This window comes from Kogia breviceps, chromosome 5 (genome assembly GCF_026419965.1).
Source record: "Kogia breviceps isolate mKogBre1 chromosome 5, mKogBre1 haplotype 1, whole genome shotgun sequence".
Lineage (NCBI taxonomy): Eukaryota > Metazoa > Chordata > Mammalia > Artiodactyla > Physeteridae > Kogia > Kogia breviceps.
In genome coordinates this window covers 96403615-96430011 of record NC_081314.1, presented here as the reverse complement: position 1 = coordinate 96430011, position 26397 = coordinate 96403615, and the positions used below count along the sequence as shown (strand labels likewise).

The window sequence follows — 26397 nt, the reverse complement described above, 5'->3', positions numbered from 1 at the left end:
GGAGTATGGTGTGCAGTTAAGTGTTAATTTATTTTTCATATAGCTTTCCCGCTGACCCAGGTGCTCTTCTTGAAAGACTATTCTTTTCCCACTGCTCTGCAGTGTCACCTTTCTCATAAATCAATACAAATATAAATCAGTACAGATCCTGGAATTAATAGACAAGGTCTTTAGCCATGATAAACATGTTAAGGAATCTTACTAAAACAGATGTAATATGTGAAGAAGTAGAGAATTTCGAGAGAGATACGGGTAATATTTTTTATGAGATGGAAATCCTACAACTGAAAAATATAATATCTGAAATTATTTGATAGGTTATCAGTAGCTTGGACACAGTCATGAAAGCATCATTAAACTTGAAGACAGGTTGCTAGAAATCATCCAAATATAAGTGCACTGAGAAAAAAATATTTTAAATAAACAAAGCATCAGTGACTGATGGAACAGTATCAAATGGTCTAACATACATGAAATTGAACTCCTGAAAAGCAAGGAGAGAGCCTGGGGCAGAAAAATATTTGAAAAAATATTAGCAAAAGCTTTCCAAAATTAATCAACTATATTTTATACAGGACATTTACTTGTTTTCAATGGGGAGTGGATCCCAATAACCTAGCTTACCATGAATGGAATTTAGAAGTTAGCATAAATAAAGTTTTACATCTACACGAATGAGCAGCAGGGCATTTTAAAGACACACAAAATGTGGAAAATTACTCTGTCGGGTGGAACTGTCCTGAAAATTACTTTACTTTGAGCATAAATGTTGCCTACCCACGAAAGCCCATAGTACCACCCCAATCACAGTAATACCAAAATGTCCTCCCAGTTTTTCAAAATATCCCCTTGGTGCATAGTGTGGCCTTACATCCATCGAGAACCCCTCTCTCACATGATCTGCCACTGCGTCCTTTCCTCCTTGCCCCATGCCCTTTCTAACCTCGTCTCTAATGCTCACCTCTCGCAAACCACACTGGCATCTTTCCATCTCAGGGCTTTTGGGATGGTTTTTCTCACTTCCTGAATGGTTCTCCCCCAGACATCCACATGACTGACTCTTTTCTCCTCCTCAGGTCTTTGTTCAAATGTCATTTTCTCAGTAAGACCTAGAAATTAAACAAAACAAAACAAAAAACTTGCAACTTCATTTCCCCATCCCCAGTTTATTTTTATATGTAGCCTTTATTTGAAATGCTATGTATTTTAATTATTTAATTTCCTTACTGTCTCACTTTCCCCACCAGTAGAGTATAAGTTCTGGTGAAGACGGAGGGGGACTTAACCAATTTTGTTCTCTGTAGTGTCTTCAGTACCTTAAGTGAGTAAAAAATTATAACTGATAACATTTTTCTCAGAGCTGGCATGTGGGCAACCTTAACTTATTCCTAATAACCTCCAAATTTTTCAAGATACTTCTTCAGTTTTTCATGAATAAGAAAGTCTTGACAGTATTCCAGTATTTTTTAAATGTTTAAGGTATGTTTGAGTGTCTTAGCAAAAAGGATTACAGTAAAAGCTCCTGCTTTTTACCAAAGAGAATAAGAAATGTGATATGGTTGTTTCCAAAGCAACAAAAAGCTTTACCTCATTAAGTAGACTGAGGGTTTCTCCTTATTAGATTGAAATATCCAATCAAATAGCTGAGGGCTGCCTCACAAAGAAAAAACACTTAGAGCTGTCATCACAAAGAAATTTGCCTATTCAATTATAAGCTAATTTGTACCAACTTCTTTCTTCAGGCATTCAGCCGTCAGGATCGATGATGAACTTTCAAAAAGGAAAAGGATTGGAAAATCATCGAACTTACCATGAACTGGGCTCCCTTAAGTGTTTCCTTATAGCGTGTGCAGAGTCAAGAGAAATTCTATTCCTGTATTATTTAGTCTATCAACAACCTATTTACCTACGGTCTTAATCTGGGTTATTCTTGAAAATAGAGCCTGAGACAAAGGTAGACACATTCTGTTTGGGAATGTGATCCCAGAGAACAGGAATGAGACAGAGGGGAGTGAACAGGCGGAAAAGAGAAAGTCGAGGCAAAACAAGGTAGTGTTATTGAGTGGTCCACTAGCGTTCATGGCTACTTAGTGCAGAGCCTTCCCAGGATTCTTAACAAACTTTGGCTCAGAACAGTCTGCCTGAGGGATGAAAAGAAGGATTTATCTCTCAGCAGCTATCACCTGCGTGCTGAGGGCTGCTCCCATGGGGCATTAACTACCCCCTGAGGAGACCCTCACTGGTACTACAGCATCACATGTGCTGCAACAGAGAAGCTTTGGGACAGGAAGCTAGATTCTTGACGCAACCCTGAGATGAGGCACTGTCAGCACAGAGCAGGATGAAACCTGCCCAGAACTGTTCACCAAAGCCGCGGCTGGAATCGGAGGTGGAAGAGATGGAAGACAGTGCACAGAAGCCATCTCATAAGCCTAGAGAATGTGTTGTTAGCCTTATCTAAATCCATATTCTCTCTTCTTTCTATCATCAAAATTTCATTGTCCAGAACAAGGTTGGCAGAAGGGTTAAATAGGAAGGTTAAATGTATTTCCTAGAAGCTGTATGTTAACAGCTTTAACCTTGAGTGACACTTATAAGAAATAGAAAGTGACCCTAGAACTTGGAAAATTTTTAAATTATTCTATTTGAAACATTTTACCATTGGATAGCAATATTAGATATCTTCTAAACTCATGTAATCTCAGAAGTAATCATGAATTGTTTGGAGAAATAAAATTAATCACTTCTTGTATTTCTATTAGCTTTATAAATCAGTGTCATTAATTTTTCCTAAGATATTATTTTCTACTATCACACAGACTAGTGATACAGAGCTTACAACCAACAAAGGAAAAATTGGTAGAAACACAGGAAGGAAAAATGTTGGAATAATTTCCATAACCTAAAGAGTTGGCATTAATATTGGCTGGAATCGGGGAGGCAGGGGGGAAACTGCACATTTTGACTTGGGGTTCCTCTTTTGAAGTTCCATTTTACCAGAAATAATTTTCTCTCTGCCTACATCCATGTGACATCATTATCATCCTCACTTGTTTGGTCTGGAAATGCCACCAGTAGGAATAAACTTTTGAGTTATTTAATATGGATCGAGGACTTCCCTGGTGGTGCAGTGGCTAAGAATCCACCTGCCAATGCAGGGGCCACAGGTTCGAGCCCTGGTCCCGGAAGGTCCCACATGCCGCAGAGCAACTAAGCCTGTGGGCCACAACTACTGAGCCTGCGCTCTAGAGTCCATGAGCCACAAGTACTGAAGCCCGCGTGCCTAGAGCCCATGCTCTGCAACAAGAGAAGCCACCACGATGAGAAGCTCGCGCACCAGAAAAAAGACCCAACACAGCCAAAAATAAATAAATTTATAAAAAAAAATATATATATGGATCGAGCTCCTACTATTTACTATGTATTGGCACACTGCATATGAGTAAGACATAATATAAAACATTACATCCAAACATTTCAGAATGCATACTTATTTTAAGGTATATCCAGGACATTTACCAAAACTGACCATATGACTAATCAAAAATGGTCAGAACAAATTTCAAAAGACTGAAATCCTGTAAGAGTATGAAATCAGAAATCAATTATATAAAGACTAAAAATTTCCCAAATGGTCATAATGTAAGGAACATCCCCCTAATGACCCCTGAGTCAACCTATAAATCACAGTGGAATTTAGAAAATATTTTAAAATGAATTCTAATGAAAATACAACATATCAAAACTTCATGGCATGCTGTGAAAGCACATGCTTATGGGAAATTTATACCTCCAAATACATATATTAGAAACTTTACAAAAAGGTTAGCTATCAGTGTTTTAAGAAGCTAGGAAAATAGTTGTGTGAAGCAGCTTTTCAGACATGGGTCAAATGGCAGCAAAGGACTGATCACAGCAGGTGGAACAAGGTGACCCTACCATTGTCCTGCCTTTCTGGGTTTAAGCACTCTGGACCTCGTTGCAGGAGGAGGAGCTTGAACAGAGCATAGCAGTCCTGCTGAGGTGAGACAAGGATTAGTATCGAGTGGGACAAGTGTCTTGAATTTCAGGGCAGAGTATCAGCAAGAAAGAAGGTGTGCAGAGAAAAAATTTCCAGAAATTTGCATACAGATCCCTCTGTGCCCATTGCTGAACACTGAACAATTCCCAAAACTAGCACAAGAGTGGGAAACATTTAACTTCCATCCAGCCATAGTGGGGTGTCCTCACGGAGAACTCCACACCAGGAAGGTTACATCTTACGTAAGTAGGGCTAAACTAGCGTGACAATAAAATCTCTACTTGCTCAAAAAACAAGCCTCAGTAACATGAAGCTGATCCTCAAGTAACTATCTGCCAGAACCAAGTCCAAATTTGTTAGTTTAGGTCCTCCAAGAAGCACATGCAAATATGGAATTAAATTTACAAGAGATGTACTTGGGGAAATGCCTGTAAGGGTTGAAACAGAGAGGAAGCCAGAGGAGTAGAGTCTTTAGGCTGCCTAACATGTCTGACCCCTTTGAAAGAAAGAGAGAAGGAAGGAGGATTGAGTAGCAAGGGTCCCAGACTGCAGAATAATTCCAGGAAGGTTTAAGGTCAAGAACTTGCCTCTCAAAGGAGTCCCTACCTCACAGGAATAGGCATGCGTTAGGATACCTGCTCAGTGGTTGTTCCAATGGAAACAACCCATGGGAAATGTAGCCTAAACATGAAAATAATGGATCCAGAGAGCAGCTGGGGCCCTCAGGCATGCTACTGTCTGCAGTAGATCTGGGTAATGTACTTCCATGGCTCTGTAGTCCATGCCTTGTGCTGCCGAGGTCAGGGAGCAAGGCCTCCGTGGTCCCTGTGGGCCTATCTTCCTGGGGGAAACTTAGAAGGAGGTAGTAACATTAGCGAGATGAACGACATCCCCTCTCTTGGCAGCTGATCTCAGGGCTACAAGTGGTCCTCATCCTCTCCTTCCTCCACTATCCATTTTGGGTTCCCATCACACTTATCAATCATCTCAGCAGTTCTTGGCAGTTTACCTGATGATGTGATGCAAATTTTCATCACATCTAAGGGTCTGAACTTTTAGTGACCATGCCCTTCTTAGGTTGGGTTTGCCACGTGTGTCTGTTCACAGTTACAGTAGGGCGAGGGAGGAACAGGAGGCACCAAGTGCCTCACCTGTAGTCCACACACATGCCTCCCTGTGCCATTTTTTAAAAGCAGCCCGGCCTGCTCATCATGTGAATATGGTGACTCCTCACCTGCATACCCCCGGGCACAAGGAGTACAAAGTGCCCTAATGGCAATTATTTCTTGTAGCTCAATGGGACCCTTACCATAGGCCCTGGCAAGAGTATCCCCACTTTGGGAACCAGGGCCTCAGCTTAGAGAGGGCAGAGTTGCAGGGCAGGAAGCATGCATGCTTCCAATAAGAAGTCATTGGGAGTGTTGTAAATGAGGCCACTCCTCTGCCATCCCATTTGGCTCTCATAATCCTCCTACTGGGGACACAGCACCATAGAGGTCTCTGGTTTAATGAATACACTGTATCCTGAAGGATAACATCCCAACCTTTCAGAATGCTTCCTCGAAGCTCATACTTTAGCTGTGCCTTTAGAAGATTGTTCCAGCATTCCACGAGGCTGGCTGCATGTATGAGGCTGTAGGCGGTGGAGTATGTGATAAGACCAGTGGTCATGGGCCCAGTAGGTCATGGGCCTACTCTTGCACCTTCATCAAGATCAAGTGGTCTGATACTATGTAAGTCCTTTATAGTGGTGCTGGCTGAGACTCTGCAGGTAGGAAAGACAAACCCATACCTGCACTAGGTTCTATCCCTGTGAGGACAAATTAATAGCTGTTCCCAGGTGGGAGAGTCCTGTTATAGTTAACTTGTCACCAGGTGACCAGTTAGTCTCCTTGAGGAACAGTGCCATGTTGAGGACTTATTGATGGTCTCTGTGGCCGACAGGCTGGACATTCAGAGGCCACAGTAGCTAGATCAGCCTTGGTAAGTGAGAGTCCATTGTGTTGAGCCCAAACATAACTTCCAGCTCTGCCACTGTAGCTACGCCGTTCACGTGCCTATCATGCCAGTTCGGGGTGTCTGATGACAAGGCCTGACTGTCAAGACGTTTATTTGGTTGCTAAGTGCCCCTTTCATAATGGTTGCTTTCTGGTGGACGTTAATGTGTGAGACAAAAATCTTCACACTCTGTGTCCACTCCCATTAGGCCCATCCACATACCTCTATCCCAGACTTCCTTGGCTCCAATTATCCAGTACTTTTTCCATCCAAGTCCCTGAACAGATGCCTCAGCCATTAGCCACTGGCCAGTAAAGTACACATTGTCACCTAGAACCAGTTCTCTACACAAAGTAGATGATCAGGTACACCACTCACGGCTCTGCTTATTAGAAAGAGTTGCCCTTTCACTGACCTTCAAGGCCACTCGTGGTCATAGCCATCATGTAGCCAACTCTTTCTGATCCTCTTTCCTGATTGGGATTGAAAAGTATACACTCACCAGATCAATGGACACGTACTAGGTACCTGAGCTTTTCTTAATCTCTGTCACCAATGATAACCACATCTGCCCAGCAGCTGCAATCAGGGCTAATACAAGGTTATACCTGCAGTAGTCTACAGCCATTCTCTCCAGTTTCTTCAAAGCCCAAACTGGCAAAGTAAACGGAGAAATGATGGGGACCACCAATGATCTCCACCTCCCCCCATCCCCACCCTGGCCAAATGTTTTTGATTTCCTATTTTGCCTGGGATGAGGAGGAATTTCAGAGGTTTCCAAAAGGCTTTATGTGTATGTTGCAATCGTTTCTAAGAACACATTAAGGTACTGTGGGCATGACCACTTGTGGGTCCACAGACTCAGTGTGTCCTTTGTGAACCACATTTTAGCCAGTACGACAGCCAGGACAAAGTAGTCCCCGGGAGCCCACACTTTAACAGGGGGCCGCGATGCTGCTTTGGACTTCCAGGTATCAATGTCACCCTAGTAATTGGTCACACGTCTTTTTAGGAAGAACTTGGTGATTCATCACAGTATATTCATGCCACTGTACAGCAGGGTTCTTCCTCCTAGGGACCCAGCCCCCTCTTCCATCTGTGGCTTCCGAATCTGAAAATTGCCTCAGATCTGGGGAGTGAACAAGGGAGCATGAGGTTTCACTGGGAACAATGTCCTCGGCCTCTTCCTTTTCCATTTTTGCCCTACCGGTTATAGATATTAAGCAGCATTCTTGTCACTTGCCCTTTTATTTTGGCTGTAGGGGTGTTACGTTCAATTAATCATCTCCCAAACACCCTGAGGGTCAAGCCCCCTCGACTGTCCCTCTCACTTCACCAGTTGTTACAGTAATTATGGCGGCCTGACTTTCGGTAGTTAAGCACCAGTCCTCTATTACTTCAGCGCCCCTCACCCCCAATGACATTAACAAGCCCATCTCTGTTACCACCTCACCTACAATCAGCCCTGTTCTAAAGAGGAGAGCCACCACTGAACCCATGATGCTCGTACCCTTTTACAAGCACATCCCTGGCAACCTTTCGAATCATGGGTCTTCTGGGCCCTGCTTTGGAACAAAATCACGTGCTGGGTTTTCTAGGTTCCTAATATATCCAGTCCAGTATAACCACCTCCCTCAGCCTTTTCATTGAATGTCCTACCATTATCCAGGACAAACTGGGCGTTTCCATTTCACTGTGTTGGCCATAACTATATCAGACTTCTAAGGGTTAGCATATCAGTGAATTTGTCCCATCTCCAGGGGTTCTTGCTAGGATGATAAATCCTGTGTCCCAATAAAGTGTCCCTTAATAAACACGTTCTTATTTTTCTAGCTTTATATCCTGGCCCCTGGATAAAGCACCCTCAAAAATCTAAATCTGGTATGTACTATTTCTTGTAGCACCTTCAGTGTATAATCTTTTTCTTCCCTTATCAGGCCTAGCACTTCTCAAATGAGGTTATGCTGGATTTAACTCTAGTCATCTGCCCAGCAGCCTGGAACGAAGATGGAGGCATCTCATAGGGGTCACCTACCTACTGTCTTGTCAAGAAGGGGGCTTTGTGATATCTTCCACCACAGGAAAAGTCCATAGCTTTCCATAAAATACTATGCAGTCCCATATGACTTCACTGGTAAATTCTTTCAAACATTTAAGGAGAAAAAAAAGCCAAGCTTACACAATTTTTTTGCTGAATAGGAAAACATAATTCTTCCCAACCTGTTTTATGAGACAAGCATAACTTTGATACCAAAACCTGACATGGAATTACAAAAAGGGAAAATTATAGATGGAGCCAACATAAAAGATAGGATTGTCAAATCAAAGACACAGGAATAAAAGGTTTTATCCATGATATAGTTTTGCTAATAATCTCAAGAATACAAGCAATCAAGAGGCACAGGCAAAGCAGAGAGAAGTCGTGAATAACGTCTATGTCTTCCTATTTCCTTCCTTCTTGCATTGGATGAGCTATTTGGCAAAGCTGGAAAGATACATTCTCTAAATGAGGTCACTTCACACAACATGGAGGATTTTAGGTGATGACACTTCTTAATTTTATATCCAGGTAATTGTATAACTTACATGATACTTTCCTAAGAGCCATGCCCCATAAATGCAGAGATTGTGATTTTGTTTACCATAATCAATTCTAGGTCAGGGAGATCCTGCTAAAAATGTTTCAAAGATAAGGATTCATGTCCTACTAATTAATATTACTTTATTTACATGAAGTCTATTATCACTATGTTTACAAGATAATTAACCTGGCTTCTTTTTTTCTTCTTTCTTTCCTGGAAACATCTTTTTTTCCTGGAAATATTTCCAGGAAATATTCTTTGGAATCTAGCTACTTAACTCTTTCCTGCTCAGAAGCCAATAAACCTCACAAATGTAGGTGCTAGAACACTAAATGAAATATTATCAAACAGAATCTGCAATATGTAAAGAGGTTAGTACATCAGGATGTTGGCTTAACATGTGAACATTAATAACAGAAAAAATGAGGAAGAAAATATGATACAAGATGGAGAATAAGCAATTGACAAATCAACACTCATTAACAGTATAAATTATCAGCAAACTAGAAATGAAGGGAACTTTCCTAACCCAATAAGAGTATCTGCTAAAAACCTACAGCTAACATAATACATAATGGTAAAACATGGAATCTTTCCCCTTGTGGTTGAGATTAAGGCAAGGATGTTCACTCTCATCACCTCTATTCAACATTGCACTTGATGTCCTAGCCAGGACAGTGAAGAAGAGAAAAAAACAGGAATATATATATTGGAGAGGAAAAAAATAAAATTGTTACCCCATGATCTACCATGTGTAGAAAATCTGAAATAATCTACAAATAAACTATTAGACTGTGAGGTCAACATTGTGATACAGGGTAACTGTATCAAAATCAATTGTACTACATATTATTGTATTGGATCAATTGGACAAATTAAAATATTTTAAATTTACACCAGTATCAAAAACATCAAATACTTAGAAGTAAACTAATTGTAATACAATTTTTCTATACTAAAAACTATAAAATATTGCTAAGTGAAATTAAAGAATATTTAAATAAATAGAAGTATGAACAATGTTAATGGAAGGAAGACACAAAATTTTAAAGATCAATATTTTTAATTTTTTCCAAATTTATTTATAGAGTCAGTGCAATACCAATAAAAATTCTAGCAGGGTTTTTTTTTTTGAGGAAATTAATAAACTGAATCTAAAATGTATACAGAAATAGAAAGGACCTAGAATAGCCAAGACAGTCTTGAAGAATAAGTTGGAAGGTTTACACTGCCAGATATCAAAACCCACCAGACAGCTACAGAAATAAAGACAGGTAGTATTTGCACAGTGATAAATTAATAGACTAATAGAATAGAATAGTGAAGTAAAACCATGGTTATTTTTTTTCTAGAATCAAATGCTTTGTTCCTACCCCAGCACCCATTCCCCACCCAAGCTCATTCCCCCACTCAAATTATACTTGTAGGCTTCACGCCTTGGGGAAGAGAGGCCATAGACGATTCATCAAAATAAAAGTTAGTTATTGGCTTTGGGATTCCAAGGACCAAAATCATGGCCTAAAATGTAGGCTTGGAGGGATACTTGTCTAGCCAATCTCTTCCATGCCTACCTCCTCCAAACTCATGCAAGGAAGAAAAAAAAAAATCTCAACACTAAGTAAGAAGAAAGTAAATCACAGTTGAAGAGAAAGCAAGAGAGTTAATTGCTGCTGAGGGTTCTGAAGAGAGTTTCGTTATTATAAATTAGAGCATGAAAGAACCCCCCAGAAAAAATGTATGTGAACTAAAAATAGAGAGACCAGTGTCCTATTTCTTGTCTGGTTATCCTGAGAAAGTCCCATAGTGTTGTTTTGACACTGTGGCATTAAACTTGGAGTAGAAACAGCTACATTGAAAATCAAAACTACCTCACACTGTTCAGAATAGCCATCATTAAAAAGTCCACAAACAATAAATGCTGGAGAGGTTGTGGAGAAAAAGGAACCCTCCTACACTGTTGGCAGGAATGTAAATTCGCACACCCACTATGGAAAACAGTATGGAGGTTCCTCAAAAAACTAAAAATAGAGTTGCCATATGATCCAGCAATCCTACTACTGGGCATATATCCAGAGAAAACTCTAATTCGAAAAGATACATGTACCCCAATGTTCATAGCAAACTAAATGTCCATTGACAGATGAACAAAGAAGATGTGATATATATATGGAATGGAATACTACTTAGCCATAAAAAAGAATGAAATAATGCCATTTGCAGCAACATAGATGGACCTAGAGATTATCATACTAAGTGAAGTAAGACAGAGAAAGACAAATATATAATACCACTTATATGTGGGATCTAAAATATGACGTTATTTACAAAACATCTAAAATATGATATTAATGAACTTATTTACAAAATGTAAACAGACATAGAAAACATACTTATGGTTACCAAAGGGGAAAGGGTTGGGGAGGGATAAATTAGGAGTTTGGACTTAGCAGATACAAACTACTATATATGAAATAGATAAACAACAAGGTCCTACTGTATAGCATAGGGAACTATATTCAATATTTGTAATAACCTATAATGAAAAAGAATATATATATGTAACTGAATCACTTTGCTGTACACCAGAAACTAACACAACATTGTAAATCAACTATACTTCAATTAAAAAATATATATATATAGGCATTGAGTAACTAGGCAGATGGATCCTAAACTATGTCACAGACATTATGGGAACCACAGAATCACAGAATGGAGCTAATGCTTTTCTTGCTGTGATTGAAAACATGACCTCAAGAGCTGACAGACTAGAGGGACCTCTTGGCCAGAGATGGAGTGTGAACTCTTTGAAGCAGTACTGGATGGAAATGCAGACATCCCATCAGATGTCAGCATGGAAGGTGATGTCAGTGAAGACCAGAAAGGACAGTGTTCATCTCAGCTGATGCCAGCTGTGGACAGATGTCAATAAAGAATCAGATGTACCCCCAAGACCAAGACATGACTGAAGTCCCCTGGAGCTTAGCTGCAACCCTGGGTGGAAGAGGAGATGTTGTATTAACTTACCTTCAGATATGATGTCTGTATACCTGGAAAGTGACTAAAGTTAAGGATCTGGGGTGTGTGAGTGTATGTTTGCCACTAGGCAGAAGGACAGCTTAAAAAATAAATTAAGGTCAATTATGGAAAAGCAAAGTCCTTTTTCCACACACCTGAATGTGTGACTTGCAAGCCCATAATTACTATGGCAACACCAAAGTTTTCAATCAGGACTTATAGGCAGAGGAGCCTGGAGAAAATCATCTGTATTCAGTTCTTTTAACAGAGCCTGCAAGGCACTGTAAGATTAGTGAGACATTTATCATATATCTGTGACACACTAGTTCCATAGGATATGAATTGACGTCAGAAGAAAAACAAAGTTGGAAGGTTTCTTCAGTGTCAGCTTCTCAAAGCCATTAATATGTGGAAATTTAGTACAGCTCTTCACAAGAGATTATTTGATCTGGGTCCTGTGACAGCATTATGATCTACTGCCCAGATCCCCCTTCAAGGAAGGACTTGCTGCTCATTTGCTGGGAGTACTGTTAGCAGGCAGCCTGCAGCCGTCAGCCCTCTTTGGGAATTGCCTCAGCTGCAGGGAACCACTCAACCAAGGTCGCACCCCTTCATGGGGTTGCCAATATCCAATGACCTACCAGTGCAAGATTACAAAGTTGTTCTCTTGCCCATCTCAGGGCAACTCTGAAGGTCATTCCGACTCCAGAGCTCTCCATCATGTCGGCCAAGGCTGTTGTTGGACCTGCGTTACATCTCAGCTTTTCCTTCTGCCCGTTCCTGTTTCTTCCCCTCTTTCTACAAGTATTGGTCCCAAGCACTCTTCTTAATAAACATCCTGCAGGTTAAGCTACATCTCAGAGTCTGCATCCTGGAAAATCCAGTCTGAGATGCCCCACTTCCCAATTCTGTTTGCCCACCAAAACCTTTCTTCACAGAGTACCTAACAAGCACAGGGCTAGGAAACACATCTTGGATGCTGGTAAGTACAAATGTGAGAACTGGGTAAGTGTCTGTGTAGGAAGTGAGGGAAGGGTGCCTGAGCCTGAACACCAGCCCATGAGTCCTTTACAATTTGAAACCAGACCAATTTTGAGATATACCTGTCTAATTCTTAAAGTGCTACAGAATCCATTAGCTATTGAGGCAGAGAGAGAAACTCTAAATATTATATGACCTACACAAATAAATTTTTATTTTCCTGTAAAAAACGCTAAAAGTGATCAGTGGGGTCGGATAAAACGCACTTATTTTTGTCTGACAAACACAAATATTTTGCATTCACAGCTGCCTTGGGATATTTAGTGGGAGAAGAAAAAAGAAAAGTATAATGAAAGCCTTTGAAAATCATTTTCTAAGAAATGAAAACTAGGCAGTAGGATTTCCTCAAAACTGAAAAAAATCTTCAGAACTGGAAAGTCTAACCAAAAAAAGCCCAATGAATTATAATATACTTAACTTATTAAAATATTTGTGTTTGGCAAGCCACTGACTAATATCATCCCAAGATGTAACTGTATTACCAAAAAAAAAAAAAAAATCCATAATGAATATTTTTTACAAATCTTTGAAATAACCATTTTTGTTATTGTTGTTGTTGTTGTTTTTGCAGTATGCGGGTCTCTCACGGTTGTGGTCTCTCCCGTTGCGGAGCACAGGCTCCGGACACGCAGGCTCAGCGGCCATGGCTCACGGGCCTAGCCCCTCCACGGCATGTGGGATCTTCCCAGACCGGGTCACGAACCCGTGTCCCCTGCAATGGCAGGCGGACTCAACCACTGTGCCACCAGGGAAGCCCCATTTTTGTATTTTAATACCACTTTGAAACAAGGAGCTGGCTTGAAAGACTAACGCCTAAATGATCAGAGACGGTGAGCTATCAGACTGCATAATCAGCATAGAGCGATTCCCAAAGAAGATGAGATGCGCGCAGCTTCTACAAATGTGGCCTGGGGAGGAGTTTGCCTCAGCTCACTTGAATAAGCTACTGTCTATAGCTCACAAGGGTCCCGTTCTTAATGAGGTGGTGCGTAGCCGCAGCACACTGTGAATCCAAATAGCAGATGGCAACACTGTTGAGTAGGCTGGCAATCTGATGTCTAGCCACCAACTGGTTGCAATCATTATTAAACTGATTCATGTGCCCAGGGAAAATCTTTATAAGAGTCTTAGTAAATGTAAGCAGTGAGAAGCAAATGATCTGCTATTCCTATTTTCTATGGATACCTCTAATTTAAAAAATATTCTTTCCCAAGGCAATCTATACAAAGAATTGGCATGATGTGTGAACTGGAGGCCCTATTCCTTTTCTATATACTCATGTACCTTTAAACATGATGGTTATGATTTCTCTATTTAGTGAATCACTTTAACTCAAAGGAAATAGCTTCATAGCATTCACCTTATGGACTTATGGCAAATATTCAATGATTTGCAAGTACTTATAGATTCTCTAAATAAATCTTCCAGGTAAATGGTATTGCAAATATAATAACAGCATATTCTCTCTCACATAATGAAGCAAAGGCCTAAATTGCCCATGATCCATCTACCTGTAGCAGGTAACTCATCCCTGGGTGAAGAGCTTGCTATGTACACTTTAATGAGGGCAGGGACTGTGTGTGTCTGGTTTACAACACAGTGTCTAATACATAGCGGACGCTCAAATATTTGTTAAGGGAATGTACGAACACCGGAACAACATACCCAGTTTGAATAGATGAGTGTTAAGTGTAATGATGATGACCTGGAATTAAATGGTTCCTAATGTTATTTTGTTGAGTTGGGTATAACTATCATAATCCTTATCTTTTATCTTTTTAGAATACGAAATTGAGGTTTAGGTAGGTCAAGTAACTTGCCCAATAACATGCAGCTTCTAAGTGTCATAACTGAGACTTGTACTCCTGCTGTCTTAATCCAAAGGCTATGCTCTTAACTCAGTATTCCATGTACTGATAAGTTCAAGAGAAAACAAGGAAGAGGAACCCCAGTTTAACTTGCTTATCTCCTGGTCCTCTGTTACAACAATATAGTCTTGAAGTTGATGGCTCTGATGACAGCAGATGACTACAAATGCTATTTTTTCTCACATTCAAAAGGAAAAGGAACTGTCCCCTTAGCTGTAAAATGGAGATGAAAATACTATCAATCTACCTTCCGTAGATTGTTATTTTTAGGCTAAAATAAGATAATGGATATGCAAAATATAAATCACCATACAAAAAACATGGATGATTTCCATTCATTAATTATTACTACTGGGAGATACTAAAAGAAGTGCTGAAGTGGGCAGGCAGAAAATCTTACTAACGGTGATAGACTAGAGGAACAGGAAGAAGACAATCAAGAAAGAGCTATATTTAGACAATAATATTGCATTAACTCTGTAAAGTGACAGATGATAATTAAACTTACTGTGCTGACCATTTCACAAATGTTGAATTGCTATGTTGTACATCTGAAACTAATATAATATTGTATGTCAATTACACCTCAATAATTTAAAAAAATTTAGAAACAAACAAAAAAAAAGCTACAACATTCCTCACTTACCTAACTCTTATCTGTTCGGGAAATGGAAGGAAAGAGAGTTAATGTTCTCTAGTTCCCATGTAAAAGATAATGAACACCCACTACACAGTAACAGAATTAAAGGTTCATTGACTTAGCCATACTATAATCTTTTAAACAACCAGAAAAGAACATCATAAGGACAAAAGTCTGAGGCTGTGAAATAAAACTGGAAATTCTTCAGTTTATTTGCTTTGTGCCTGTGTGGTTTCTACCTTCCACTGACTCCGGAGCCATTACAATTAGCATCTCCCAGGGATGACTGGAGATAGAGTAGGCAGGGGAAGTTAGGTTAATAAGGCAGCGTAGAGGAAGGCAATCCTGTGGACTCCTAGTCCTCAGGATACACAGGTCTTTAAACTGTAATCAGGCAGCCACAGTTAGGAGTACTCTCAAAATTCCCTTTCACCCCTAGATTCCAGATTGTAACATTCAGTTATTATAGAAAATGGTGACCAAGTTCAACTTAAATTCTGGGACTTCCCTTAAAAGTTTACTAACAGTACCTTCTTCCTTTGGTAGCAGTACAGTCAGCAGCTCTCTATTAGGGAGACTAAGGGCTGTCACTGCAAATAGCCAGGTTTCCTGGTCATGTTTGAGTCTCCACTGTGGACGTCACACAAGACATTTAACTTAGTTAACCAAAAGTATTTCTTAACCTCAAAAGTGCAGAGGTATGGCCAAGTGGGTAGAGCTTTGAAGTCAGTCAGATCAATATTTAAATCTTAGTCATGTAAGCTTTAAATGTGTAAGACTCAGCCTCAGCCTTAATATGCTCATTATTTAAGTGGATATAGTCCCTGACAAGGTAGTTTTGAAGATTCATGATAATATACTTAAAGTGATTAGATTGTCTGGCACAGAGTCAGTTTTCAATAAAGCATAGCTGCTACTATTATCAAAGTTGTTAATCACTGGAATGGTAATACCAAAATTGGCTGTAATTTTATTTTCACTAGGTTTTCTTTTTTTAATGAAAAGAGAGCTCCAAATGTGTGTTTACACGAACTTATTCTAGAGATTCAGGCATTCATGCAACAATCACCTCTCAGTTCTCTTTTTATAATTAATGGACTCAAGGAACATTAACTAAGTTCCTACTATGTGCCAAGTCCCATGAGTCTAGGGTCTAAGGAAGATACAAAAATAAATATAATATAGACTCTACTCTAGAGCATATGTAAAGAATAATTTCAAGAAGAGAATAAGCATCATAAAAGAGGGATAAACAAAATATTATAGACTCCAGAGTACATGGTTCTTATGTGTGAAGTAATTGGGAAAACATCATGGAAGAGGTGGTATTTGATCTGGGCCTTATGGTAAGCACAGAATTTAGATATGCAGAGATTGAGGAGGAGGTAGACAAATGAGTGGATGATTCATGAATGATTCATTCATTTCAAAATCTTCCCCTTGCTCAAATTCCTGGAGATTAGCCTTTGTGGTGCCTACACTCTAGTGATGGCAGGAAAAGCCATATGAAAGTGAGGTGACATGAGCAAGTTCAAGATGGCCTAAGGGAAGAGTGGCTGTTAATAAATTTACAACAAAATCTTGGAAAGTTTCAAATGCCGAGGTAAAATATTTGGACTTTATTCAAGCCTTTTGGAAAGAAATTTCAAAAACATTAACCCCATATTAAAAGCTAGAGGTCTTGCTGAAAGTACAAACTCACTGAAAAATCACTGTTAAAAGATAAACCAAGGCATACTGAAAATTTCGAGTTTATTTGAACAAAAATTGATGTGAATCAGGCAGCCCCAAATTGAAAGTGGTCATGAGAACTCCACCAAGAGAAGCCAGGAAAAAGACATACAGAGAAAGTGTGGAAGCAAAGAAAGGAAATTATTGATTGGTTAAAGCTTAATGCCTAGTTGGCCCTTTGTGATTGGTTATCCTCAGAGTTTTGATTTCCTAACCTTGACGCATTGACAGACTTAGAGGTCAGTTTGCTTACAGGCCACGAGGGCATTACAGCCATAGTCTGTGGACTCCTTGCTTAATTAATTTAGCAACATGCATATTGTTAAGACTTGTTGAATGGCATCTAAAATTCTTTCTATCTGTGTTTGAAATGCATCAGAAGGAAGGAGGTCTAGAGATAGGAACATAACAGAGAGAGGGATATTTCAGTAGGCCAGGAGGAGATAATGAGCACATAAACTGAGGCAGAAGAGACAAATGGGGGACATTGTGGTGGTGCTTCATGACTCTCTGTAACTCTGTCCTACCTCCTACCAATATGGAGAACTTGGTCAAATAAAAGAATTCAAATCCATATCTCTCTCAATATTTTCACTTACAGATATGTAAACATTTCAATTTTAAGATATTTTTCTTTATTTTATTTATTTAGTTTTGGTTGCATTGGGTCTTCATTGCTGTGCACAGACTTTCTCTAGTTATGGCGGGCAGGGGCTACTCTGTTGCAGTGTGCGGGCTTCTCATTGTGGTGGCTTCTCTTGTTGTGGAGCTTGGGCTCTAGCCCTGTGGGCTTCAGTAGTTGTGGCACGTGGCTCAGTAGTTGTGGTGCAAAGGCTTAGTTGCTCTGCAGCATGTGGGATCTTCCCGGACCAGGGCTCAAGCCCTTGTCCCCTGCATTGGCAGGCGGATTCTTAACCACTGTGACACAAGGGAACTCCAACATTTCAATTTTTAAATCATACAAGAAATAAATAGCAAGGTGATTGAAAACTCAGTTAATGTGGCAGACTCTAATGCAAGCCAAAAGTGTATCAAAGAGCTGTGTCCCAAACTATGCATTATTTTCCATTCCAACATTGTCCTGTCTGTCTGCCTCTATACTACCTGTGTCTTCTTCAAGAATTTTCGGTTAATTCCTTCCTTAAAGTCTAAATCCATTGTCAAGTACCGAACGCCCTTCATGGCTGCAACCAGCAAGGCATATCTAGCTAACTTTCAATCTGGCCCATTTTTGGGCCAGACACGTTCTTGAAGTGACTAATATTATCTCTATGTGTGATAGAGCCCTATGTGTGACTTTTCATTATAAAAATATCCACTAGGTACATAACATTATTCAAGAAAACATGAAAGCTTACAGAACAAGTAAACAGCTGAAAGGGCAGCAAGACAAGATAAATGTTTCCTAATAAAAACATGGGAATATATTTCATTATCTATGAAGAGCAGAGAGGTTAGCCTAAGAGATATATAAGGTTAAAAAATACCATGAGAGGGACTTCCCTGGTTGCACAGTCATTAAGAATCTGCCCGCCAAAGCAGGGGACACGGGTCCGAGCCCTGGTCCGGAAAGATCCCACATGCCGCAGAGCAACTAATCCTGTGTGCCACAACTACTGAGCCTGTGCTCTAGAGCCCACGAGCCACCACTACTGAGCCCATGTGCCACAACTACTGAAGCCCATTCGCCTAGAGCCCATGCTTCGCAACAGGAGAAGCCACCGCAATGAGAAGCCTGTGCACTGCAATGAAGAGTAGCCCCCGCTCGCCACAACTAAAGAAAGCCTGCATGCAGCAACAAAGACCCAACGCAGCCAAAAATAAATAAATTTATTTTTTAAAAAAATACCATGAGAGACATACTCACACACAACTATAGATAAATATATTAATAGACATATATAAATATAAAATTTATCATAGTCCCATTCCCCCAAAGACTGCTTATTTCCACCCCACTCCCACTCTATTATCATCCAGTTATAAAATCAGGGATGTGGGAAGCCCACTTAACCTTTCCTTTTCCATAATCTCCCATACCTAATTATTAAAAATGTTCTGGCTCTATTCTACTAACTAAATTTCTCTTGCCTGTATCTAATTTCAACTAATGGTTATTTTCCTCTTTTCATGTAGGATAAAAGTGCAAACTCCTTATGATGGAATAAAGGCCATTTGATTTAGCTACATAATAGCCTTATCTCCTATCCTTCTTCCTTATGCACCCTTGCACAAGTTGTTCCCTCTGTTTGGAAAGGCTCCTTCCACTGTGGGTGAACACCAACAAGAAGGTTCAAGGATCATCTCCTCGGTGAAGCCTCTGATGCTCCCTACTGCCCAAGCATAAAGCACTTATTACTAACCCTACATCCCTGCCACCCAAGCAGAAAGCATTTATTACTTACCTTAAATATTTTCTATAGGTTACCTGTCCCTACCATTAGACTTAATGAAATTCTTGAAAGCAGAGAGGTCTGTCTCATCCATCGCAGTGAAAAATCAAAATCATGTACCACACACGCATACACAAACACACACAGTTTAGAGTCAACATTAACATGACTTTACTATTCAACTATCTCCATTAGCATAACTACAATTTCAAGAGACTCCTGCCCAGGAAGATAACATCACAAGTAACGATACTGTTCCTATCAGGAATTTCTCTAAAATCTATCAACTCAACAGAAAATATCAACCAACAGTTTATATACTAAGACTCTTTCAATAATATATGTAGATGAAATAAATATCTTTACATGTATTATAATTATAATAATAGTGAGTGGAGTAGAGTTATTACTGAATAAAGTGTACGAATGAATTACAGTCCTACTCATTCTTTCTCTACAGTGTCTGGTGATTCTTCCCACTTCTCAAAGGGGACCACTTTACTAAGCTAATGAAAAGGAGGAAATATTCACATTTTCTAAGCTCTGTATAGAGATATTTTCCAGATAAATCTGATAGAAACAAAGGCATGGCCAACAGATATAATCAGTCAAGTCCTATACTTGAGTCTATGCAACTATTAGCAACATGGAAATTGTTTGATGGTGACTTTTAATATACTGAAATTTGTTAGCACAAGAAATAAGTATATACATACTAAGTGGTTTAATATACATGTTAGTATTCACCAGGCTTCTATTTTCCATCTCCTTTTTTCCTTTAACTCATTCATTTTACCTAATCTCGCACCCTTTTCCTACCTCTAAGAATCTCTCTGCCCTCTAGAAATCATGAACCACCATCAGCAAAATCACCTATGTCTTCAACTTTTTGTCTAGTTAGGCTCTTTACCTTCTTGCTTTAACCGAAACTTGGCAGCGCCCTGAGAGCACCACTGACCCTTCATCCTCCTCTCATACTCTATCTTGGGTTCCTTAGACAAATGGCTGATTCCAGGTCTAGGAAGAAAAAAAATGCACAAAATGATCCTGGAATATCTGTCAAACATATAACAATGAAAGTATAAAAGCCCACCAGGGTCATTTCAAAAGAACTCAAGAGCTAACTTAAAGAGGTTCCCAGTAGTCAAAGGTGGGAAAATTTGGGCATCACTAAGAAGAATTCCTACAACAAATATGTTTTAATCATGAACTCATAATTGCACTAAAAATAATAATATTTGGTCAACTTTGGAGGATGCTAAGGAATTATCTCACTATTTTAAATACTGATAAGAAATAATCATGCTTTTACATGAACTATACCACTGGTGTACCAAATATTACATGAGGAGAAATTTCTGTTTATAAAAACATTCTAAGGGATTTCCAGTCTCAGTCATGCATGATAAAGTAGCTGGTATTGAACGAAGCCTTCTGCCAAGAACAACTATAAAAGCTGGAGGACATACGTAAATCAACTGTTTGAAGACACTGGCAAAAAAAAACAAAACAAAAAAAACCAGAATAAGCAGAACTCAGTCCCTGAGAGAAGGGAAGCACATATGGTAAGGTCTATATTCATGCTATGGCTTTTTTCTGAGGGCATTTTTTCTAATTGTAATGTAGGGAATATAGCTCAGACAGAAAGGCACAGTCTTACTGGACCGAGGGGAAAGAGGTCTGAGTTCAGGACTGCCATTGTGTCTTGGAATTGAGCATCACAATCCCAGACAGGAAAGGAATTGAGAGAAGGATCCAAAAATCTGCATTCAACTTCCCCTCAACTCATGTTAATGCCTCATGTGGTAAATATATGTATATGTATGTATATATATATATATATATATATATATATATATATATATATATATAGCAACACAGGCACAAATGGTGGCTGGTAGGTAGATGGAATTAAACTGTTGAAGTGTTCTTATATTGGTCAGTAACTGGTGGTAAAGTTACTAATTTAAAGTAGACCACAATAAGATATGGATGTATATTGTAATTACATGGAAAACATCAAAAATAATAATTTTTACAGTGTACAACAAAAAAATCCTATAGAGGGCAAATAGAGTAATGAACAATACCTGATTAATCTAAAGTAATTCAAGAAAGGAAAAATGAAGAATCAAAGAACAGATGGGATATATAGAAAACAAATAATATGTTAGTAGACATAAACCAAACTGTTTTTCAGTCAGTTTGGTCTGCTATAAGAAAATACCATAGGATGGATGGCTTATAAACAACAGAAACTTATTTTTCACAGTTCTAAAGGCTAGACGCCCAAGATTAGGGTGATAGCATGCTTGAGTTCTGGTGAGAGCCTTCTTCCAGGTTGCAGACTACTGATTTCTTGTTGCATTCTCACATGGCAGAGCACAGAAAGGGGAAGCAAGCTCCCTTTCTAAAGGCACTAAACCCATACATGAAGGCTCCACTATCACGACCTCATCTAATCCTAATTACCTCCAAAAGCCTCCACCTCCTAATATCATCACATTAAGAATTGGGGGGCTTCCCTGGTGGCGCAGTGGTTGAGAATCCGCCTGCCGATGCAGGAGACACGGGTTCGTGCCCTGGTCCGGGAAGATCCCACATGCCGTGGAGCACCTAAGCCCGTGAGCCATGGCCGCTAGGCCTGCGCGTCCGGAGCCTGTGCTCCGCAACGGGAGAGGCCACAACAGTGAGAGGCCCGCATACCAAAAAAAAAAAAAAAAAAAAAAAAAAAAAAAAAAAAAAAAAAAAAAAAAAAGAATTGGGGTTTCAACATATTATTTTTAGGGGGAAACATTCACTCCATAACACCAACTATATCAGTAGTTATACAAGATGTAAATAGAACAAAGACGTCAATTAAAAGACAAAGACTGTTGGACTTAATTTAAAACAAACAAACAAATAATATCCAGCTATATTATGTTTACAAAAGACAAACTTTAAATATAAGAACACAGAAGCCTTGGGCTTCCCTGGTGGCGCAGTGGTTGAGAGTCCGCCTGCCGATGCAGGGGACACGGGTTCATGCCCCGGTCCAGGAAGATCTCACATGCCGCGGAGCGGCTGGGCCCGTGAGCCATGGCTGCTGAGCCTGCGCGTCCGGAGCCTGTGCTCCACAACGGGAGAGGCCACAATAGTGAGAAGCCCGCGTACCGCAAAAAAAAAAAAAAAAGGACACAGAAGCCTTAAAAATAAAAATAATGGAAATATATATCGTATGCATAAACTAAACAAAATAAAGCTGGTACAGCTTTAATAATACCAAGCAAAGTAGACTTTAAGCATTACTAGAAATAGAGTGATATTTCAAAATGATAAAGGAGTCCACTAAACAAGAAAATAAAATATTCCTAAATTCGTGTCACCTAATATTTAAAGGCAAAAGAGACAAATCCACAATCATTCCTGGAAATGTTATAATAACTGACAGAATAATCAGCAATAATATAGTCACTACAGCCAACAACTGCAAAGTACACATTTTTTTTTCAAATGCAGTTAGACGTTTGCCAAAACAGACCAAAGCAAATGTTAAAAAATTTTAAAGAATTGAAATCAGAGTATGTTTTCTGACTGGAGTGGAATTAAAGAATAGTGACATAAAGGTAACCAGAAAAATTCCTAAATGTTTGAAAATTAAGCAATGCACTTCTAGTAAGAGAATAAGAGAAAATAAGAGAATAAGAGAATAAGAGAAAAAAATTGCAATAGAAATAACACAAGTTCTTACAAAGTCACTTTCATAAGTTAATTTGCTTCTGAATTACTCATTTCATAAAACAGCTTTTGGAAAACATTAGAGGAAGCTTATGGGCTTACTCCACTTCTCCAATCTAAAATAGACATTTTTCCAACTACAGTTCCAGCAGTCACTGGACTTACGTTTGTAAAGAACTGTGAAGGGTCAGAGATTTTACTGTACTTGCTACCTAACAAGTTAGGGTACCACAATTTTAAGGGTCCTCATCAAAGACATGAGACTCCTGGGTCTGAGCCAAAGGACTTTATTACTCAGAGCACAGTGACAGCATGAGCTTCAAGTTTACATTGGTTCCCTGCCTCCCAAATCCCATGGGGGTGATAAGGAGCATCTCAGGTGCATGCAGCTCACTAAAGCGACCAACTCCCTGGTGTGTTCCAAACGGAAGTGTTCCAAACGGAAGCGTTCCTGGTATTCAGGACTTTATGCTACAATCAGGAAAGTATCAGGCAAACTGAGACAAGTTTGTCACCTGGTGCACACACAGTTTGAATCACAGCCCAGATGCCCTGACCTTAGGAAACACCAAACTTTTAAAGGAAACTGCCAGCAAATTTGCCCAACCTTTGCTCCAGAAAGAGACATTATCTTTATTATCCCAGACAACAAACAAATCTGCCTTTTGCCTCAGAGAGAGACACTATCTTTATCTTTTAAAACTGTTTGCCATACAAACATACTTTAAAAGATATTCTAGAACAGAAGCTGCCAGTGTATCTGCTCAGATGTGCAGAAATGCAAGAGATCTGAAGGAAATTGTCTCCTAATAATATTCCTATAAAATTACAGTGCAATTATACTATAATCATCTCTGTACTAATCTATATCTTAGCTTTGAAAATGGAAAGTCCATGCTCTTCCATACTACGGTCAAGTTTCCTTTGTTAAGAACCCAATATAAAATGTTTGCTCACTATTTTTTTGATTGGAAGTTTGCGATAAAGGCACCTAAGTATACTGAAAAAGATGACCTATTTCTTAAGTTGCTATTTTATCTCAGTAGCAAAGATTTAATAATAAAGAAAAAGAGATACTTGTTTCTACTGTTTCCATTATCCAAGGATATACTTACTAAATCCACTTCTTGGAATCTACCAAAAGACATCAGGGTCAAGAAAAAGGCAACAGAATTTAGGAGTAGGGAGAAGTAAATCAGAAAAAACAACAACAAACAAAAAACAAAACAAAACAATTAAAAAATGAAACAAAACTGTGTCCCTTTTGGTGAATGAAGTTATGCTAGGAGATTTAACTAACCTGGACTTTATTGAGATATGTGCAGTCAATTTCCCTGAACTTCATCAGCCTATAGGTTCTAGTGACTCATATTAACTGTAACAATCTAAATTTCTGGTTGCTTCCCCAAACAGGAGAATTTCTGGGAGTTCCTAGGGGGTGTTTTGCAAGCACTCACCAAGTCTTTTCTCACTCCACCATTTACCACTAGCACCCACTGTATACCACCAGGTTTGTGGGACACTAGGGCCTCCCACCACCACTGAGGCCTGAGGCCCACAAGATACAAAGCTTCATTGATTCTGTTACTGCATTAGTTTTCTCTCACTGCATAGCAAATCACCGTAAATATAGTGACTTAAAATAACACAAAGAAATTCTCTCACACTTCTTTGTCAGAAATCTGGGCGGGCTCAACTGGGTTCTCTGATCAGAGTCTCACAAGGCTGAAATCAAGGGGTCCCCTGGGCTGGGCTTTTATCTGGAGGTCCTAGGAAATAATCTGCTTCCAAACTCATTCAGATCATTAGCCAAATATGGACTGAGGTCCGCGTGTCTTTGCCAGCTGTCAGAAAGGGGCTACTCTTACGCTCCTTAAGGCTACCTGCATTCCTTAAGACAAGGCCCCCTTCATCTTCAATCCAGCAACAGTGCGTCAAATCTCCTCGTGCTTTGAATTTCTGACTTCCTTGTGTGCTTCTACCTACAAAAGAGGTCTTACCTGATAGGATCAGTCCCAGCTGGGTAATCTTCATACTTTAAGGTCAACTAACTTGGAACTTTAGTTACATCTGCAAAATCCCTTCAAAGATGTACCTAAATAACTGTTTGAATAGGTAACCGTGAGTCAGAAGCCCTGCGGTGGGGTTGGGGGAAACCATCTTTAGACTCATGCCCACCACACTTACTGCGTGGAGAAGAGCTTCTCTCACATCTGCATCTGTTTTAGAGACCTCCAGTGAAGCACTGTTTGTGCATCTATACTTGAGAGTTTTTAGAAAATCAGATCTTTCAGGGTTTAAGTACAGACCCATTGCTCGCCACAGGATTTAAACCTCCATCCAATAGCGTCTTGCCTACTAGCCAAATGAAAGTGAAAATTTTGATGCTGTATTCAGCATTACCCATCCATCCAGACAACTAAGGCCTTGTTACAGGGTCAAACTCTCCTCTTTTAGGACACATACCTTCTTAGATATCTCCTCAGTTCATCAGAAAAACAAGTCTTTTGGGGAGATGGACCTACCAGTACACCAGGCATGTTCAGACATGTCTGAATTCCAGTCGAGTCTGCAGCCTGTTCACCTGCTACATTTACATACTATTGGTATGGGATCTCCGAGCTTTGTGTCAGTCAGAACACTGAGCATGCTGAGCTGCTGCTCTCTGTGGAACCAAGACGGAATGTTTCTTGATGAGCAACTAAATGCATGACCTGTTTGAGACAAACAGGGATTTATGCTTTGCTAGCTTACATGCTTCCTCAAAGGACAAGCCTCAGAGTTTTTGTGCTGGGAAAGGGTAAGGGCAAAGCAACAAGTAACCAGACACAGTTCCAGAAAGGATAGGTAGAAAATCATCAGTGTTGTTTCTGCAAAAAGATCTGCTGGTCCATAATCAAGTACTCTAAGTATAGAACAGAGAACAACAGAATCAAAGCAAGGCTGGAATTAGCATTACGGGAAGAAATGAATGTGTCCTCTACTTTCACTTTTTTTCTGTCCACTTTGCTCTCAACACACAGACAGCCCAAATGTGAACTCTGACTGAAGGAAGCAGACAGAAATGTAAGGGGGTGGAGTTAAAGGCCACCAGCCAATCTTTCACTTTTTTCAACTTTGCTTAACAGGTGTCAGGTAGAATCATCCTTGATAGAAAGTAACTCCAAAAAGCAGGACAGAGCAAAAGTGCCCAAGCTATACATAACATCTGTCATTTTCTTTCAAAGTCTAAGATTCATATAATTCTGTTAATTGTCTGTTTAACAGCAACAACAAAAAATCTTGTGTCTTGACTTTGGAAAAAATATGGGAAAAGAGTAAAAGTGGATTGGTCAATTCGTTATGTGTTTTTAGAAAGTTGTTCTATTAAACCAACCAGTCAACA

General features: G+C 39.6%; 1 long non-coding RNA gene across 1 annotated transcript in view; it reads right to left on the bottom strand.

Annotated features, from left to right (window-relative positions):
- LOC136794267 (uncharacterized) overlaps positions 1-26397 on the bottom strand; it is a 154141-nt gene that overhangs the window by 40359 nt on the left and 87385 nt on the right. Inside the window, exon 2 of the long non-coding RNA XR_010840792.1 lies at positions 962-1109. This is a non-coding gene — a long non-coding RNA (uncharacterized lncRNA). The remainder of the gene's footprint in view (positions 1-961; positions 1110-26397) is intronic.